Raw genomic sequence first — 21,327 nt, forward strand, 5'->3', positions numbered from 1 at the left:
AGTAGTGAGGGGTCTATTGAGGAGACTCCTCCTCCCAAAGTAAGGTCTTTGGAGCCAACATTTAAGGCTCCAGAGGCCTCAACGGTGACAGCTCCAGCTGCCACCACATCCATAGGGGCCTCTGCTGCTAGGCAGAATGCCCCTGAAGTAAAGGCTCAGGCACGCCCTTTGCCCAGGCAAAGGAATCCTGAACCTGTCCAAGGGAAACCTGTGGAAACTAATTCCACAGGTAAACTACCTTTAAAAAGGTACTCCCAGGATCATGGAAAGGGACAGCTTAAAGGTGTGAGGCAAACCTTGACCACAGGCGCTGCCAAACACCTTATGAAGAAATAATCTATAGAACTTGATACCCTAATCCAATGGAACTGTCAAGGAATTCATGCAAAATGGGAAGAACTGCAATATCTGATAGCTTCATATAATCCAGTTTGTGTATGTCTACAAGAGATTATGACCAGGGAAAGTTGTACCATTTCCCTGAGAGGATTCCAAGTTCAAGCCCATTATGGGACCTTTGACAATGGACCTCATGGAGGAGTAGCAGTAATGGTACGTCAGGATATTCCTTTCCAGGCCATCCACCTGCAGACAACACTGCAGGTGAAGGCTGTGAGAATAGGCTTGACACGACCTTACACTGTTGCATCCATCTACCTTCCTCCACATAATCTCAACATAGATGATTTGGAAGATGTACTTGGGCAGTTGCCACATCCATTTCTACTCTTGGGAGATTTCAATGGTCTGCATCAACTCTGGGGAGACACTTTGTGCAACCCTCGAGGAAGGGCCTTGGAGTCCTTGTTCTTAGGTAGATGCAGTTTTACTGAACAGTGACACTCCCACACATTTCCAAGTTCAAACTGGGACATTCTCCAATATAGACCTATCAATAGGTTCACCTGATTCACAGTTGAACTTCACTTGGCAGGTCATGGAAGACTTACATGGAAGCGACCATTTTCCAATAATTTTGGAGGAGGTGAATGGTATTCCAATGGAGTGCAGAGATGGCGACTTGAACATGCAGACTGGAATCTTTTTAGATAAACTGCAGTATTGCAAGGATCTGTTAATGATTTCCAGTGTGTTCAAGATGCTGTTAATCACTTCACATCACAAATTCACCTTGCAGCAGAAGCATCCATTCCCAAAAGTAGCGGTACCATGGTGGTCTGATGAATGCCAACAAGCTGTCAGAGCAAGGAAGCTGCATTAAGGCAGTTGAAACAACGCCCCAGCATTGTAACCTTGATCAGTTACAAAAAGACCCGAGCCAAGGCCAGGCGCGTGCTAAAGGAGGCTAGACGGACGTCGTGGAGACAGTATGTCTCCTCAATTAACTCTGGGACCCCCTTAGCATGGGTGTGGGACAAGGTGCGTAAGATTGCTGGAAAGAGCACATCCATATCGCAACCTGCTCTGAAGATAGATGGCATAATCATCACAGACAAAAAAGATATTGCTAATGAGCTAGCTAAATCCATGGCAGAGATCTCCTCTGGAGCATCTTATACTGCTCGATTCTCCACTCTTCGTGCTGAACAGGAACAACACCCAGTGTCGTTCTTCAGTAGGAATGCAGCAGAACTTCCATACAACTTGCCATTTTTGCGCAAGGAGATGGACTCTGCTTTGCAGCTCTGCCGTAAGACTGCCCCAGGAAGTGACGATATTCCATATCAAATGATATCTCATTTACCGGAGAGCTCCCAGAAGTTCCTGTTGGACTTTTTCAATAGGATCTATAGGGAGGGCACAGTGCCATCCACATGGAAAGAGGCTATAATCATTCCTGTTCCTAAACCTAGCAAAGATACTTCCACACCAGGAAATTACAGACCAATTTCTCTCACCAGCTGCATCGGCAAGCTGATGGAGAAAATGGTAAACTTCAGGTTGACATGGCTGCTAGAAAAAGAAAACGTGTTGACTCCATATCAATATGGCTTTAGAAAATTGAGATCGACCACAAATGCACTTGTGAGGATGGAAACTGCTATACAGAATTCCTTCGCACAGCGACGTCACATGTTAGCAGTCTTCTTTGACCTTGAAAAGGCTTACGATACGACTTGGAAGTATGGCATACTCATGAAGCTGTATGACATTGGTTTAAGAGGAGCATTACCTACCTTCATACAAAGCTTCCTTGCTAACACGAAATTTAGAGTTCGGGTAGGAAACAGTTTCTCTAACCTGGAAGACCAGCTGGAAGGCGTCCCACAAGGGAGTGTCTTAAGTGTGACCCTGTTTGCCATTGCTATAAATGACATTGTAAAAGTTCTTCCAAGTTCTGTCTCATGTAATCTGTATGTGGATGACTTTACACTGTACTGCTCAGGAGGAAGCTTACAGGATGTGCAAGGACACATGCAGGCTGCAATAAATCAGGTTGTACAGTGGGCAACATATCATGGGTTTCAAATTTTCCCCAAAGCAAGACCATGGCTATACATTTCCACAAACGAAAAAATTCCACCCTTCCCTCTATTTAGGAGCAAACCCACTGCAATTTGTCCAAGAGGTGAAGTACTTGGGTCTAATTTTTGACTCAAGACTTACATGGGTGCCTCACATCAAACAGTTACAAGTGAAGGCTACAAAAGCGCTTAGTATTTTGCGGGTTCTTTCACATCTATCTTGGGGTGCAGACCGCACAACGCTTCTACGGCTTTACCGAGCGCTTATTCGTAGTAAGCTTGATTATGGCTGTGATTGATTGATTGATTATTTAAAATTATCTGCCGCGTCAACAGCTAAGGTCATTAGCGGCGAATACCTTGTTAAACAGAAATATTAAAATGTTTAAAACTTTAAAATCTATCAATAGATTTCTTATAAATAACAATAAAAAAATTAAAAATCAAAGCATAAATATTATACTCTAAGTGTATAAAATTATTGCATAAACATTATGCATTATTAAATTTTATTAAAAATATTAGTCTCCCTAAGGAAACTAATAAGACCCTCTATGTCACAATCCTCCCCCAATACATTCTTCAGTGTATATGGGGGAGACAAGTACATACGTCTTTGGTCTGAGAATGTTGCACATCTTTCCATTACATGTGCGATTGTTAAGGGCTCTTGGCATCCCTCACAAGTGCCTGATTTTTAGCCATCATCGGCCCATGAGTCAGTCTTGTGTGCCCGATTCTTAGCCTTGTTAATGCAACTTCCACTTTTCGGTTGGGAGGGATGCTAGTCACCCAACTGCCAAGGTCATCTCTAATCTCTCGCAGTTTATTTCTCGAGATATGCCTCCATTGTTCCTTCCATTTATCGCGAAGACAACTCCTGATGCTGGGTTTCAGATCGGGGGTGGGGAGGGGAAAAACGAGCATCACAAGGCTGAGCGGCAGCTGCCTTAGCCTTCTGATCAGCTCGCTCATTCCCACTGACACCAACATGCCCTGGCACCCAACACGAGTTATCTTTTTACGTGTTGACATCAGTGCAAGCCAATCTTGAACCTCCCTCACTACTGATGTGATGAGTTTTAAGCTCTTGATTGCTTGCAAGGCACTACGAGAGTCACAATATATCACAATAGAATGGTTCATAAGATCTCTAGTCATCTTAACTGCTGCAAGGATGGCATGTAACTCTGCAGTGAAGATCGAGGCTGCTAGAGAAAGACTGCCAGATGTCTTCCTTCTGCTCACTGCTGCAAAGCCCACACCATTTGCAGATTTCGAACCATCTGTATATATTGCGTCCGATCCTTGGTACTTAGAAATGTGCTGAAGAACTCTCTAACTGACTTCTGCTTCAGATCTCTCCCCTTTCCCAATTCCGACCAAATCCAGCTCTACTTGATTAGTCCAAAGGGGGAATTGGGAATTCCAACAGCCAGAACCTTAGTGAGATTTAAATTAAGATCTTCTACAGATTCTTCATTCTCCTACCATAGGATCGGCTAGCCTCAAGGGGGTTGAAAACCAATCTGGATGTAGGAGATCTCGGAATCCTTTGTAGTCTCGTATAGTAAATCAGGTTTCATGTAGTCCCGGTGTAATGAAAGAGGTGGTTCTCCACTCTCAGCATACAGGGACTCACGGTGAAGACCTGAAAGCCCCAGTACAGATTCTGAGAGCTTCATTATGACCGAAAGCAACATCCGGAGAACAGTGGGAGTTGCAGATGAATAAGCTTTACATCCATAATCAAGCTTACTACGAAAGCGTTGTGCGGTCTGCACCCCAAGATAAATGTGAAAGAACCCGCAAAATACTAAGTGCTTTTGTAGCCTTCACTTTTAACTGTTTGATGTGAGGCACCCATGTAAGTCTTGAGTCAAAATTAGCCCCAAAGTACTTCACCTCTTGGACAAATTGCAGTGGGTTTTGCTCCAAAATAGAGGGAAGGATGGAACTTTCCTCGTTTGTGGAAATGTACAGCCATGGTCTTGCTTTGAGAAAATTTGAACCCATGATATGTTGCCCACTGTACAACCTGATTTATTGCAGTCTGCATGCGTCCTTGCACATCCTGTAAGCTTCCTCCTGAGCAGTACAGTGTAAAGTCGTCCACATACAGATTACATGAGACAGCACAACCTTCACAATGTCATTTATAGCAATGGGTCACATTTAAACACTCCCTTGTGGGACCCCTTCCAGCTGATCTTCCAGGTTAGAGAAACTGTTTCCCACCCGAACTCTAAATTTCCTGTTAGCAAGGAAGCTTTGTATAAAGGTAGGTAATGCTCCTCTTAAACCAATGTCATACAGCTTCATGAGTATGCCGTGCTTCCAAGTCGTATCATAACCTTTTTTCAAGGTCAAAGAAGACTGCTAACATGTGACGTCGCTGTGCGAAGGAATTCTGTATAGCAGTTTCCATCCTCACAAGTGCATCTGTGGTCGATCTCAATTTTCTAAAGCCATATTGATATGGGGTCAGCACGTTTTCTTTTTCTAGCAGCCATGTCAACCTGAAGTTTACCATTTTCTCCATCAGCTTGCAGATGCAGCTGGTGAGAGAAATTGGTCTGTAATTTCCTGGTGTGGAAGTATCTTTGCTAGGTTTAGGAACAGGAATGATTATAGCCTCTTTCCATGTGGATGGCACTGTGCCCTCCCTATAGATCCTATTGAACAAGTCCAACAGGAACTTCTGGGAACTCTCCGGGAAGTGAGACATCATTTGATATGGAATATCGTCACTTCCTAGGGCAGTCTTACGGCAGAGCTGCAAAGCAGAGTCCATCTCCTTGCGCAAAAATGGCAAGTTGTATGGAAGTTCTGCTGCATTCCTACTGAAGAACGACACTGGGTGTTGTTCCTGTTCAGCACGAAGAGTGGAGAATCGAGCAGTGTAAGATGCTCCAGAGGAGATATCTGCCATGGATTTAGCTAGCTCATTAGCAATATCTTTTTTGTCTGTGATGATTATGCCATCTATCTTCAGAGCAGGTTGTGATATGGATGTGCTCTTTCCAGCAATCTTACGCACCTTGTCCCACACCCATGCTAAGGGGGTCCCAGAGTTAATCGAGGAGACATACTGTCTCCACGACGTCCGTCTAGCCTCCTTTAGCATGCGCCTGGCCTTGGCTCGGGGCTTTTTGTAACTGATCAAGGTTACAATGCTGGGGCGTCGTTTCCCAAATGCCTTAATGCAGCTTTCCTTGCTCTGACAGCTTGTTGGCATTCATCAGACCACCATGGTACTGGAGGTCGACGGGACTGTCCGCTACTTTTGGGGAAAGGATGCTTCTGCTGCAAGGTGAATTCGTGATGTGAAGTGATTAACAGCATCTTGAACACACTGGAAATCATTAACAGATCCTTGCAATACTGCAGTTGATCTAATAAGATTCCAGTCTGCATGTTCAAGTCGCCATCTCTGCACTCCATTGACTGGAATACCATTCACCTCCTCCAAATTATTGGAAATGGTCGCTTCCATGTAAGTCTTCCATGACCTGCCAAGTGAAGTTCAACTGTGAATCAGGTGAACCTATTGATAGGTCTATATTGGAGAATGTCCCAGTTTGAAATTGGAAATGTGTGGGAGTGTCACTGTTCAGTAAAACTGCATCTGCTCTTAAGAACAAAGGGCTCCAAGGCCCTTCCTCGAGGGTTGCACAAAGTGTCTCCCCAGAGGGGATGCCGACCATTGAAATCTCCCAAAAGTAGAAATGGATTGGCAACTGCCCAAGTAGATCTTCCAAATCATTTATGTTGAGATTATGTGGAGGAAGGTAGATGGATGCACAGTGTAAGGTCGTGTCAAGCCTATTCTCACAGCCTTCACCTGCAGTGTTTGTCTGCAGGTGGATGGCCTGGAAGGAAAATCATGACGTACCATTACTGCTACTCCTCCATGAGGTCCATTGTCAAAGGTTCCATAATGGGCTTGAACTTGAAATCCTCTCAGGAAAATGGGACGATTTTCCCTGGTCATAATCTCTTGTAGGCATACACAAACTGGGTTCCATGAAGCTATCAATGTTGCAGTTCTTCCCATTTTGCATGAATTCCTTGACAGTTCCATTGGATTAGGGTATCCAGTTCTATAGATTATTTCTTCATAAGGTGTTTGGCAGCGCCTGTGGTCAAGGTTTGCCTCACACCTTTAGGCTGTCCCTTTCCAGGATCCTGGGAGTACCTTTTTAATGGTTGTTTACCTGTGGAACTAGTTTCCACAGGTTTTTCCCTTGGACAGGTTTAGGATTTCTTTGCCTAGGCAAAGGACGGGCCTGAGCCTTTGCTTCAGGGGCATTCTGTCTAGCAGCAGATGCTCCTGTGGATGTGGTGGCAGCTGGAGCTGTCACCGTTGAGGCCTCTGGAGCCTTGCCTGATGGCTCCAAAGACCTTACTTTGGGAGGAGGAGTCTCCTCAATAGACCCCTCACTCCTACTCCGTTCTGGTGGAACAACTCACCAGAGGCAGTGTCAGCAATTTGGGACTGAGGTTTAGAGGAAGTGGCAGTTTGTGTGCTGTAAGAAGCATTGGAGGGCAAGGGTTGGTGGGAAGGAGGATGGGCTAGAACCGAAGCAAAGGACCTACCTGGCTGTGCAAACAGCATACGGGCACGTCGCTTTGCCTCTGGAAAACTAACTTTCTCCTTGCTCCTTATTACCCAAAACTTCCTTTTCAAATTTGTACCTTTTACATTGCTTTGAAGAAGCTTCATGAACTTCTTTGCAGTGGTAACAGCATATTGGACCTGAACAGTTGTCATCTCCTTGATGACCTGTTGTACCACACTTAACACATACTCTTGGTTGTCCATTTTCTTTAAAACGGCAAGAGTTGGCTCCATGCCCATAACCCTGGCAGTGGAAGCACCGCATAGGGTTGGGCACATATGGCTTTACCTTGAGGTGGTACCATGCTAACTTAACCGATTCTGGGAAAGGGCTAATGTGTTAAAAGTTAGAAAAGAGCTGGTGTCGACTGTTCCAAACCATCACTTTCTTCCTAAAACGTTTTACTGCCACTACATTAAAAATTCTCTAGTTTTCCCCTAACAGTTTCTCCTCAGAAAACCTCATCAGGTCTCGGGAAAAAACAATTCCCTTACACTGATTGAGAGTTTTGTGAGGAGAGCATGAAACTTGAGCCCCAGGAATGTTACATATTGCACGCAGACGGTCACTCTCGTCTGGTGACGAAAACCCCAACTATCAGGCTACCATCTCGCTGTGGGTGATACGAGATCACGTTGACATACTTCAACTATTTTCCGATGAACCTCAAAGATGTCAAGATCCATGATTGATACACCCTCATGGGCTTCACTACCAGGTACTTACTATATGAAATGCTTTCATATTTACCAGGTAAGATCTCCTTAATGGATTGAGGAGGAGTTTTTCCCCTTCTTACCTGGTTTGGGAGCCCGGGAACCATTACGATTCCCATTCTTGCCCTTTGGAAACTGAAAGGTTCCAGAGTGACAACGTGTGATTTTCCAGAGAGAATGTCGAGGGATTGCGCAGGTCGTCAGGGAGAGAGCTAGATCTTTGTAAATTTTGTAGTACTCATACAAATTTGAATTCTTCATTTCCTCACCCCCCCACCCACCATGGAGTCCAACGAGGGAAGCTATAGTTGGGTTCAAAATCTCCCAACAGCCCAGGGGTAATGAGAAAATATACGCAGCCACTATCACAGTACTGATGGCAGTCGCGGGACCTATGCGCTACCGACTGAATAGTGCCTGCTTGACCCTAGCCATATTTGACCAGCCGATTGACTTGACCGGGCCTTGATCAAGCCACCCGTCTAACCAGAATAAAGGACCAAAGGTGTGTTGCTAGCTGCAGGGCGCAGCGTGCAGCATCGCTCAACCTCCAGGACTCCCGTCTCCTGGTAATACGGGATGCCACGCACGGCAAACACACGTGGGAGAGTTCTCCCTAGTCCAAGATGGAATGGACCAGGGGTGGGTACACCATCCCCTCTCATAGGCCTTGGTGCACCAGGAAGCCATTTTGTCTCGTCCCTCACTGGTGACCCCTCCAGTATGGGTAGCCCTCTGGTCCGGCTCACCAGATCATTGGGACCTCAAGCCCCCCCACCGCGGCAAGGCGGCTTCCGTTAGGGGGTTATGGCTGTGAGGTGTACTCTTCTGCAACTCCCACTGTTCTCCGGATGTTGGACTCGGTTCATAATGAAGCTCTCAGAATCTGTACTGGGCTTTCAGGTCTTCATAAGTGGAATACCTAATCCCTGTATGCTGAGAGTGGGGAACCCCCTTTTCATTACACCGGGGCTACATGAAACCCGATTTACTACACGAGACTACAAAGGATTCCGGGATCTCCTACATCCAGATTGGTTTTCAACCCCCTTGAGGATAGCCGATCCTATGGTAGGAGAATGAGGAATCTTGTGGAAGATCTTAATTTGAGTCTCACTAAGGTTCTGGCTGTTGGAATTCCCCAATTCCCCCCTTGGACTAATCAAGTCGAGCCTGATTTGGTCGGAATTGGGAAAGGGAGAGATCAGAAGCAGAAGTCAGAGAGAAATTTCTTCAGCATATTTCTAAGTACCAAGGATCAGAGGCAATGTATACAGATGGTTCGAAATCTGAAAAAGGTGTGGGCTTTGCAGCAGTGAGCAGAAGGAAGACTGCATCTGGCAGTCTTTCTCTAGCAGCCTCGATCTTTACTGCAGAGTTACATGCCATCCTTGCAGCAGTTAAGATGACTAGAGATCTTACGAACCATTCTATTGTGATATATTGTGATTCTCGTAGTGCCTTGCAAACAATCAAGAGCTTAAAATCATCACATCCAGTAGTAGGCAGGTTCAAGATTGGCTTACACTGATGTCACACGTAAAAAGATAACTCTGTGTTGGGTGCCAGCGCATGTTGGTATCAGTGGAATGAGCGAGCTGATCAGAAGCCAAGGCAGCTGCCGCTCAGCCTTGTGATGCTCGTTTTCCTCTCCCACACACCGACCTGAACCCAGCATCAGGAGTTATCTTCGCAATAAAAGGAAGGAACAATGGAGGCATACCTCCAGAAACAAACTGCGAGAGATTAGAGATGACCTTGGCAGTTGGGCGACTAGCATCCATCGCAACCGAAAGTGGAAGTTGCATTAACAAGACTAAGAAACGGGCACACAAGACTGACTCATGGGCCGATGATGGCTAAAAGTGAAGCACTTTGTGAAGGATGCCAAGAGCCATTAACGATCGCACATGTAGTGGAAAGATGTGCAACATTCTCAGACCAAAGACGTATGTACTTGTCTCCCCATATACACTGAAAATGTATTGGTGGAAGATTGTGACATAGAGGGTCTTATTAGTTTTTCCTTAGGAGACTAATATTTTCAATAAAATTTAATTATGCATAATGTTTATGCAATATTTTATATACTTGAAGCATAATATTTATGCTTTGATTTTTAATTTGTTTATTGCTATTTGTAAGATATTTATTCATAGATTTTTAAAGTTTTAAATAATTTAATATTTCTATTTAATAAGGCGTTCGCCGCTAATGACCTTACTGTTGACGCGGCAGATAATTTTAAATAATCAATCAATCAATCCCTTAACCTTTTCAGCACTTCGATGTAATATTCCTTGTTGATAGCCTCGCCTTTAGGAACATTCAACGTGAATGACTCCCAGAGAGGGAAAAGAAACGAATGAGAATGGCTTTTTCCTGCTTTTTGCCTACTTTGGCCCAAAGGGGAGTTCGTGTGCTTCTAAGGGGCAGTCTGGCGCTTGTTTCCAGCTCGTAAGTTAATACCAAACCCTTGTCGCGAATTGCAACTATATTTAGAAAAACTTTATCAGCTTCTATCACCTCAAGGATGTCACAGAAAGTCTCCATACGATGCTGCACCTGGTAGTTGGAAAGGATCTTGGGCATAAACTTTGTGAAGCTTCTAATCTTCATTCAGGATTGTCATGAATGCGCCAGTGTTAATACTAACCACGTCAATCAGGGTAGATCGACGGTCTTGCATCACTAACCTTTGCACTTCCTCAATGTTTCCCTCCTTTCTCACACATTTCGCCGTTTTCTTTCTGTGCTACAACTCACCCTCACTCATAATATATATATATATATATATATATATATATATATATATATATATATATATTATATATATATATATATATATATATATATATATATATATATATATATATTATATAAAATATATATATATATATATATATATATATATATATATATATATATATATTATATATATATATATATATATATATATATATATATATATATATATATATATATATATATATATTATATATATATAATATATATATATATATATATATATATATAATATATATATATATATTATATATATATATATATATGAGTGAGGGTGAGTTGTAGCACAGAAAGAAAACGGCGAAATGTGTGAGAAAGGGGGGAAACATTGAGGAAGTGCAAAGGTTAGTGTTTCAAGCCGTCGATCTACCCTGATTGACGTGGTTTATTAACACTGGCGCATTCATGACAATCCTGAATGAAGATTAGAAGCTTCAAAAAGTTTATGCCCAAGATCCTTTCCAACTACCAGGTGCAGCATCGTATGGAGACTTTCTGTGACATCCTTGAGGTGATAGAAGCTGATAAAGTTTTTCTGAATATAGTTGCAATTCGCGACAAGGGTTTGGTATTAACTTACGAGCTGGAAACAAGCGCCAGACTGCCCATTAGAAGCACACGAACTCCCTTGGCCAAAGTAGGCAAAAAGCAGGAAAAAGCCATTCTCATTCGTTTCTTTTCCCTCTCTGGGAGTCATTCACGTTGAATGTTCCTAAAGGCGAGGCTATCAACAAGGAATATTACATCGAAGTGCTGAAAAGGTTAAGGGATTGATTGATTGATTATTTAAAATTATCTGCCGCGTCAACAGCTAAGGTCATTAGCGGCGAACGCCTTATTAAATAGAAATATTAAATTATTTAAAACTTTAAAAATCTATGAATAAATATCTTACAAATAGCAATAAACAAATTAAAAATCAAAGCATAAATATTATGCTTCAAGTATATAAAATATTGCATAAACATTATGCATAATTAAATTTTATTGAAAATATTAGTCTCCCTAAGGAAACTAATAAGACCCTCTATGTCACAATCTTCCACCAATACATTTTTCAGTGTATATGGGGGAGACAAGTACATACGTCTTTGGTCTGAGAATGTTGCACATCTTTCCACTACATGTGCGATCGTTAATGGCTCTTGGCATCCTTCACAAAGTGCTTCACTTTTAGCCATCATCGGCCCATGAGTCAGTCTTGTGTGCCCGATTCTTAGTCTTGTTAATGCAACTTCCACTTTTCGGTTGGGATGGATGCTAGTCGCCCAACTGCCAAGGTCATCTCTAATCTCTCGCAGTTTGTTTCTGGGGGTATGCCTCCATTGTTCCTTCCATTTATCACGAAGATAACTCCTGATGCTGGGTTTCAGATCGGTGTGTGGGAGAGGAAAACGAGCATCACAAGGCTGAGCGGCAGCTGCCTTGGCCTTCTGATCAGCTCGCTCATTCCCACTGATACCAACATGCGCTGGCACCCAACACAGAGTTATCTTTTTACGTGTTGACATCAGTGTAAGCCAATCTTGAACCTGCCTTACTACTGGATGTGATGAGTTTAAGCTCTTGATTGCTTGCAAGGCACTACGAGAATCACAATATATCACAATAGAATGGTTCGTAAGATCTCTAGTCATCTTAACTGCTGCAGGATGGCATGTAACTCTGCAGTGAAGATCGAGGCTGCTAGAGAAAGACTGCCAGATGCAGTCTTCCTTCTGCTCACTGCTGCAAAGCCCACACCATTTTCAGATTTCGAACCATCTGTATACATTGCCTCTGATCCTGGTACTTAAAAATATGCTGAAGAAATTTCTCTATGACTTCTGCTTCTGATCTCTCCCCTTTCCCAATTCCGACCAAATCAGGCTCGACTTGATTAGTCCAAGGGGGGAATTGGGGAATCCAACAGCCAGAACCCTTTAGTGAGACTAAAATTAAGATCTTCCACAAGATTCCTCATTCTCCTACCATAGATCGGCTATCCTCAAGGGGTTGAAACCAATCTGGATGTAGGAGATCCCGGAATCCTTTGTAGTCTCGTGTAGTAAATCAGGTTCATGTAGTCCCGGTGTAATGAAAAGGTGGTTCTCCACTCTCAGCATACAGGGATTGGGTATTCCACTTATGAAGACCTGAAAGCCCCAGTACAGATTCTGAGAGCTTCATTATGAACCGAGTCCAACATCCGGAGAACAGTGGGAGTTGCAGAAGAGTACACCTCACAGCCATAACCCCCCTAACGGAAGCCGCCTTGCCGCGGTGGGGGGGCTTGAGGTCCCAATGATCTGGTGAGCCGGACCAGAGGGCTACCCATACTGGAGGGGTCACCAGTGAGGGACGAGACAAAATGGCTTCCTGGTGCACCTAGGCCTATGAGAGGGGATGGTGTACCCACCCCTGGTCCATTCCATCTTGGACTAGGGAGAACTCTCCCACGTGTGTTTGCCGTGCGTGGCATCCCGTATTACCAGGAGACAGGAGTCCTGGAGGTTGAGCGATGCTGCACGCTGCGCCCTGCAGCTAGCAACACACCTCTTTGGTCCTTTATTCTGGTTAGACGGGTGGCTTGATCAAGGCCCGGTCAAGTCAATCGGCTGGTCAAATATGGCTAGGGTCAAGCAGGCACTATTCAGTCGTAGCGCATAGGTCCCGCGACTGCCATCAGTACTGTGATAGTGGCTGCGTATATTTCCTCATTACCCCTGTGGCTGTTGGGAGATTTTGAACCCAACTATAGTTTCCCCTCGTTGGACTCCATGGTGGGTGGGGGGGGTGAGGAAATGAAGAATTCAAATTTGTATGAGTACTACAAATTTACAAAGATCTAGCTCTCTCCTGACGACCTGCGCAATCCCTCGACCATTCTCTCTGGAAAATCACACGTTGTCACTCGGGAACCTTTTCAGTTTCCAAAGGGAAAGAATGGGAATCGTAATGGTTCCCGGGCTCCCAAACCAGGTAAGAAGGGGAAAACTCCTCCTCATCCATTAAGGAGATCTTACCTGGTAATATAAAAGCATTTCATATAGTAAGTACCTGTAGTGAAGACCATTGATGGTGTATAAATCATGGATCTTGACATCTTTGAGTTCATCGGAAATAGTTGAAGTATGTCAACGTGATCCTCGTATCACCCCACAGCGAGATGGTAGCCTGATAGTTGAGGTTTCGTCACCAGACGAGAGTGACCGTCTGCGTGCAATATGTAACATTCCTGGGCTCAAGTTTCATGCTCTCCTCACAAAACTCTAAATCATGTAAGGGAATTGTCTTTTCCCGAGACCTGATGAGGTATTCTGAGGAGAAACTGTTAGAGGAACTAGAATTTTAATGTAGTGGCAGTAAAACGTTTTAGGAAAAAAGTTGATGGTTTGGAACAGTCGACACCAGCTCTTCTTCTAACTTTTAACACATTAGTCCTCCCAGAATCGGTTAAGTTAGCATGGTACCACCTAAAGGGTAAAGCCATATGTGCCCAACCCTATGCGGTGCTTCCACTGCCAGGGTTATGGGCATGGAGCAAACTCTTGCCGTTTTAAAGAAAATAGGCAACCAAGAGTATGTGTTAAGTGTGGTACAACAGGTCATCAAGGAGATGACAACTGTCCAGGTCCAATATGCTGTTACCACTGCCAAGAAGCTCATGAAGCTTCTTCAAAGCAATGTAAAAGGTACAAATTTGAAAAGGAAGTATTGGTAATAAGGAGCAAGGAGAAAGTTAGTTTTTACAGAGGCAAAGCGACGTGCCCATATGCTGTTTGCACAGCCAGGTAGGTCCTTTGCTTCGGTTCTAGCCCATCCTCCTTCCCACCAACCCTTGCCCTCCAATGCTTCTTACAGCACACAAACTGCCACTTCCTCTAAACCTCAGTCCCAAATTGCTGACACTGCCTCTGGTGAGTTGTTCCACCAAAACGGAGTAGGAGTGGGGGGTCTATTGAGGAGACTCCTCCTCCCAAAGTAAGGTCTTTGGAGCCATCAGCAAGGCTCCAGAGGCCTCAACGGTGACAGCTCCAGCTGCCACCACATCCACAGCAGCATCTGAAGTAAAGGCTCAGGCTCCTGAAGTAAAGGCTCAGGCACGCCCTTTGCCCAGGCAAAGGAATCCTGAACCTGTCCCAAAGACTCCAGCTGCAACAAAATCCACAGGGGCCTCCGCTGCTAGACAGAATGCCCTGAAGCAAAGGCTCAGGTCCGTCCTTTGCCTAGGCAAAGAAATCCTGAACCTGTCCAAGGGAAACCTGTGGAAACTAGTTCCACAGGTAAACAACCATTAAAAGGTACTCCAGGATCCTGGAAAGGGACAGCCTAAAGGTGTGAGGCAAACCTTGACCACAGGCGCTGCCAAACACCTTATGAAGAAATAATCTATAGAACTGGATACCCTAATCCAATGGAACTGTCAAGGAATTCATGCAAAATGGGAAGAACTGCAACATCTGATAGTTTTCATGGAACCCAGTTTGTGTATGCCTACAAGAGATTATGACCAGGGAAAATCGTCCCATTTTCCTGAGGGGATTTCAAGTTCAAGCCATTATGGAACCTTTGACAATGACCTCATGGAGGAGTAGCAGAAATGGTACTCAGGATATTCCTTCCAGGCCATCCACCTGCAGACAACACTGCAGGTGAAGGCTGTGAGAATAGGCTTGACACGACCTTACACTGTTGCATCCATCTACCTTCCTCCACATAATCTCAACATAAATGATTTGGAAGATCTACTTGGGCAGTTGCCACATCCTTTCTACTCTTGGAGATTTCAATGGTCGGCATCACCTCTGGGGAGACACTTTGTGCAACCCTCGAGGAAGGGCCTTGGAGTCCTTGTTCTTAAGAGCAGATGCAGTTTTACTGAACAGTGACACTCCCACACATTTCCAAGTTTTAAACTGGACATTCTCCAATATGACCTATCAATAGGTTCACCTGATTCACAGTTGAACTTCACTTGGCAGGACATGGAAGACTTACATGGAAGCGACCATTTTCCAATAATTTTGGAGGAGGGGATGGTATTCCAGTCAATGGAGTGCAGAGATGGCGACTTGAACATGCAGACTGGAATCTTTTTAGATCAACTGCAGTATTGCAAGGATCTGTTAATGATTTCCAGTGTGTTCAAGATGCTGTTAATCACTTCACATCACGAATTCACCTTGCAGCAGAAGCATCCATTCCCAAAAGTAGCGGACAGTACCGTCGACCTCCAGTACCATGGTGGTCGATGAATGCAACAAGCTGTCAGAGCAAGGAAAGCTGCATTAAGGCAGTTGAAACGACGCCCCAGCTTGTAACCTTGATCAGTTACAAAAAGACCCGAGCCAAGGCCAGGCGCATGCTAAAGGAGGCTAGACGGACGTCGTGGAGACAGTATGTCTCCTCGATTAACTCTGGGACCCCTTAGCATGGGTGTGGGACAAGGTGCGTAAGATTGCTGGAAAGAGCACATCCATATCACAACCTGCTCTGAAGATAGATGGCATAATCATCACAGATGTTGCTAATGAGCTAGCTAAATCCATGGCAATATCTCCTCTGGAGCATCTTACACTGCTCGATTCTCCACTCTTCGTGCTGAACAGGAAAAACACCCATGTCGTTCTTCAGTAGGAATGCAGCAGAACTTCCATACAACTTGCCATTTTTGCGCAAGGAGATGGACTCTGCTTTGCAGCTCTGCCGTAAGACTGCCCCAGAAGTGACCCATATTCCATATCAAATGATATCTCACTTACCGAGAGTTCCCAGAAGTTCCTGTTGACTTGTTCAAAAGATCTATAGGGAGGGCACAGTGCCATCCACATGGAAGAGGCTATAATCATTCCTGTTCCTAAACCTAGCAAAAATACTTCCCCACCAGGAAATTACAGACCAATTTCTCTCACCAGCTGCATCTGCAAGCTGATGGAGAAAATGGTAAACTTCAGGTTGAATGGCTGCTAGAAAAGAAAACGTGTTAACCCCACATCAATATGGCTTTAGAAATTGAGATCGACCACAGATGCACTTGTGAGGATGGAAACTGCTATAGAGGATTCTTTCGCACAGTGACGTCACATGTTAGCAGTATTTTTTGACCTTGGAAAGGCTTATGATGCTACTTGGAAGCATGGCATACTCATGAAACTGTATGACATTGGTTTAAAGAGAGCATTACCTACTCTCATACAAGCTTCCTTGCTAACAGGAAATTTAGAGTTCGGGTGGGAAACAGTTTCTCTAACCTGGAAGACCAGCTGGAAGGGGTCCCACAAGGGGTGTCTTAAGTGTGACCCTGTTTTGCCATTGCTATAAATGACATTATAAGGTTGTTCCAAGTGCTGTCTCATGTATCTGTATGTAGATGACTTTACACTGTACTGCTCAGGAGGAAGCTTACAGGATGTGCAAGGACGCATGCAGACTGCAATAAATCAGGTTGTACATGGGCAACATATCATGGGTTCAAATTTTCTCAAAGCAAGACCATGGCTTACATTTCCACAAACGAGGAAAGTTCCCTCCTTCCCTCTATTTAGGAGCAAACCCACTGCAATTTGTCCAAGAGGTGAAGTACTTGGGTCTAATTTTTGACTCAAGACTTACATGGGTGCCTCACATCAAACAGTTAAAAGTGAAGGCTACAAAAGCACTTAGTATTTTGCGGGTTCTTTCACATTTATCTTGGGGTGCAGACCGCACAACGCTTCTACGGCTTTACCGAGCACTTATTTTGTAGTAAGCTTGACTATGGATGTGAAGCTTATTCATCTGCAACTCCACTGTTCTCCGGATGTTGGACTCGGTTCATAATGAGCTCTCAGATCTGTACTGGGGCTTTCAGGTCTTCACCTGTGGAGTCCCTGTATGCTGAGAGTGGGGAACCACCTCTTTCATTACACCGGGACTACATGAACCTGAAATTTTCTATACGGACTACAAGGATTCCGGGATCTCCTACATCCAGATTGGTTTTCAAACCCCCCTTTAGGATAGCCGATCCTATGGTAGGAGAATGAGGAATCTTGTAGAAGAACTTAATTTAAGTCTCACTAAGGTTCTGCCTGTTGGAATTCCCCAATTCCCCCTTGGACTAATCAAGTCGAGCTGGATTTGGTCGGAATTGGGAAAGGGGAGAGATCTGAAGCAGAAGTCAGAGAGAGATTTCTTCAGCACATTTCTAAGTACCAGGATCGGACGCAATATGTACAGATGGTTCGAAATCTGAAAATGGTGTGGGCTTTGCAGCAGTGAGCAGAAGGAAGACTGCATCTGGCAGTCTTTCTCTAGCAGCCTCGATCTTCACTGCAGAGTTACATGCCATCCTTGCAGCAGTTAAGATGACTAGAGATCTTATGAACCATTCTATTGTGATATATTGTGACTCTCGTAGTGCCTTGCAAGCAATCAAGAGCTTAAACTCATCCATCCATAGTGAGGGGTTCAAGATTGGCTTGCACTGATGTCAACACGTAAAAAGATAACTCTGTGTTGGTGCCAGCGCATGTTGGTGTCAGTGGGAATGAGCGAGCTGATCAGAAGGCTAAGGCAGCTGCCGCTCAGCCTTGTGATGCTCGTTTTCCTCTCCCACACCCCGACCTGAAACCCAGCATCAGGAGTTGTCTTCGCGATAAATGGAAGGAACAATGGAGGCATATCTCGAGAAATTAACTGCGAGAGATTAGAGATGACCTTGGCAGTTGGGTACTAGCATCCATCCCAACCGAAAAGTGGAAGTTGCATTAACAAGGCTAAGAATCGGGCACACAAGACTGACTCATGGGCCGATGATGGCTAAAAATCAGGCACTTTGTGAGGGATGCCAAGAGCCCTTAACAATCGCACATGTAATGGAAAGATGTGCAACATTCTCAGACCAAAGATGTATGTATTTGTCTCCCCCATATACGGAGAAATGTATTGGGGGAGGATTGTGACATAGAGGGTCTTATTAGTTTCCTTAGGGAGACTAATATTTTTAATAAAATTTAATTATGCATAATGTTTATGCAATAATTTTATACACTTAGAGTATAATATTTATGCTTTGATTTTTAATTTGTTTATTGTTATTTATAAGAAATCTATTGATAGATTTTTAAAGTTTTAAACATTTTTAATATTTCTGTTTAACAAGGTATTCGCCGCTAATGACCTTAGCTGTTGACGCGGCAGATAATTTTAAATAATCAATCAATCAATCACAGCCATAATCAAGCTTACTACGAATAAGCGCTCGGTAAAGCCGTAGAAGCGTTGTGCGGTCTGCACCCCAAGATAGATGTGAAAGAACCCGCAAAATACTAAGCGCTTTTGTAGCCTTCACTTGTAACTGTTTGATGTGAGGCACCCATGTAAGTCTTGAGTCAAAAATTAGACCCAAGTACTTCACCTCTTGGACAAATTGCAGTGGGTTTGCTCCTAAATAGAGGGAAGGTGGAATTTTTCTTCGTTTGTGGAAATGTATAGCCATGGTCTTGCTTGGAGAAAATTTGAACCCATGATATGTTGCCCACTGTACAACCTGATTTATTGCAGCCTGCATGTGTCCTTGCACATCCTGTAAGCTTCCTCCTGAGCAGTACAGTGTAAAGTCATCCACATACAGATTACATGAGACAGAACTTGGAAGAACTTTTACAATGTCATTTATAGCAATGGCAAACAGGGTCACACTTAAGACACTCCCTTGTGGGACGCCTTCCAGCTGGTCTTCCAGGTTAGAGAAACTGTTTCCTACCCGAACTCTAAATTTCGTGTTAGCAAGGAAGCTTTGTATGAAGGTAGGTAATGCTCCTCTTAAACCAATGTCATACAGCTTCATGAGTATGCCATACTTCCAAGTCGTATCGTAAGCCTTTTCAAGGTCAAAGAAGACTGCTAACATGTGACGTCGCTGTGCGAAGGAATTCTGTATAGCAGTTTCCATCCTCACAAGTGCATTTGTGGTCGATCTCAATTTTCTAAAGCCATATTGATATGGAGTCAACACGTTTTCTTTTTCTAGCAGCCATGTCAACCTGAAGTTTACCATTTTCTCCATCAGCTTGCCGATGCAGCTGGTGAGAGAAATTGGTCTGTAATTTCCTGGTGTGGAAGTATCTTTCTAGGTTTAGAACAGGAATGATTATAGCCTCTTTCCATGTGGATGGCACTGTGCCCTCCCTATAGATCCTATTGAAAAAGTCCAACAGGAACTTCTGGGAGCTCTCCGGTAAATGAGATATCATTTGATATGGAATATCGTCACTTCCTGGGGCAGTCTTACGGCAGAGCTGCAAAGCAGAGTCCATCTCCTTGCGCAAAAATGGCAAGTTGTATGGAAGTTCTGCTGCATTCCTACTGAAGAACGACACTGGGTGTTGTTCCTGTTCAGCACGAAGAGTGGAGAATCGAGCAGTATAAGATGCTCCAGAGGAGATCTCTGCCATGGATTTAGCTAGCTCATTAGCAATATCTTTTTTGTCTGTGATGATTATGCCATCTATCTTCAGAGCAGGTTGCGATATGGATGTGCTCTTTCCAGCAATCTTACGCACCTTGTCCCACACCCATGCTAAGGGGGTCCCAGAGTTAATTGAGGAGACATACTGTCTCCACGACGTCCGTCTAGCCTCCTTTAGCACGCGCCTGGCCTTGGCTCGGGTCTTTTTGTAACTGATCAAGGTTACAATGCTGGGGCGTCGTTTCAACTGCCTTAATGCAGCTTTCCTTGCTCTGACAGCTTGTTGCATTCATCAGACCACCATGGTACTGGAGGTCGACGGTACTGTCCGCTACTTTTGGGAATGGATGCTTCTGCTGCAAGGTGAATTCGTGATGTGAAGTGATTAACAGCATCTTGAACACAGTGGAAATCATTAACAGATCCTTGCAATACTGCAGTTGATCTAAAAAGATTCCAGTCTGCATGTTCAAGTCGCCATCTCTGCACTCCATTGACTGGAATACCATTCACCTCCTCCAAAATTATTGGAAATGGTCGCTTCCATGTAAGTCTTCCATGACCTGCCAAGTGAAGTTCAACTGTGAATCAGGTGAACCTATTGATAGGTCTATATTGGAGAATGTCCCAGTTTGAACTTGGAAATGTGTGGGAGTGTCACTGTTCAGTAAAACTGCATCTACTCTTAAGAACAAGGACTCCAAGGCCCTTCCTCGAGGGTTGCACAAAGTGTCTCCCCAGAGTTGATGCAGACCATTGAAATCTCCCAAGAGTAGAAATGGATGTGGCAACTGCCCAAGTACATCTTCCAAATCATCTATGTTGAGATTATGTGGAGGAAGGTAGATGGATGCAACAGTGTAAGGTCGTGTCAAGCCTATTCTCACAGCCTTCACCTGCAGTGTTGTCTGCAGGTGGATGGCCTGGAAAGGAATATCCTGACGTACCATTACTGCTACTCCTCCATGAGGTCCATTGTCAAAGGTCCCATAATGGGCTTGAACTTGGAATCCTCTCAGGGAAATGGTACAACTTTCCCTGGTCATAATCTCTTGTAGACATACACAAACTGGATTATATGAAGCTATCAGATATTGCAGTTCTTCCCATTTTGCATGAATTCCTTGACAGTTCCATTGGATTAGGGTATCAAGTTCTATAGATTATTTCTTCATAAGGTGTTTGGCAGCGCCTGTGGTCAGGTTTGCCTCACACTTTAAGCTGTCCCTTTCCATGATCCTGGGAGTACCTTTTAATGTAGTTTACCTGTGAATTATTCCACGGTTTCCCTGGCAGGTTCAGTTTCCTTGGACATAGCATTCTGG

The sequence above is a fragment of the Penaeus monodon genome, chromosome 13, assembly GCF_015228065.2.
Source record: "Penaeus monodon isolate SGIC_2016 chromosome 13, NSTDA_Pmon_1, whole genome shotgun sequence".
Taxonomy (NCBI): Eukaryota; Metazoa; Arthropoda; class Malacostraca; order Decapoda; family Penaeidae; genus Penaeus; species Penaeus monodon.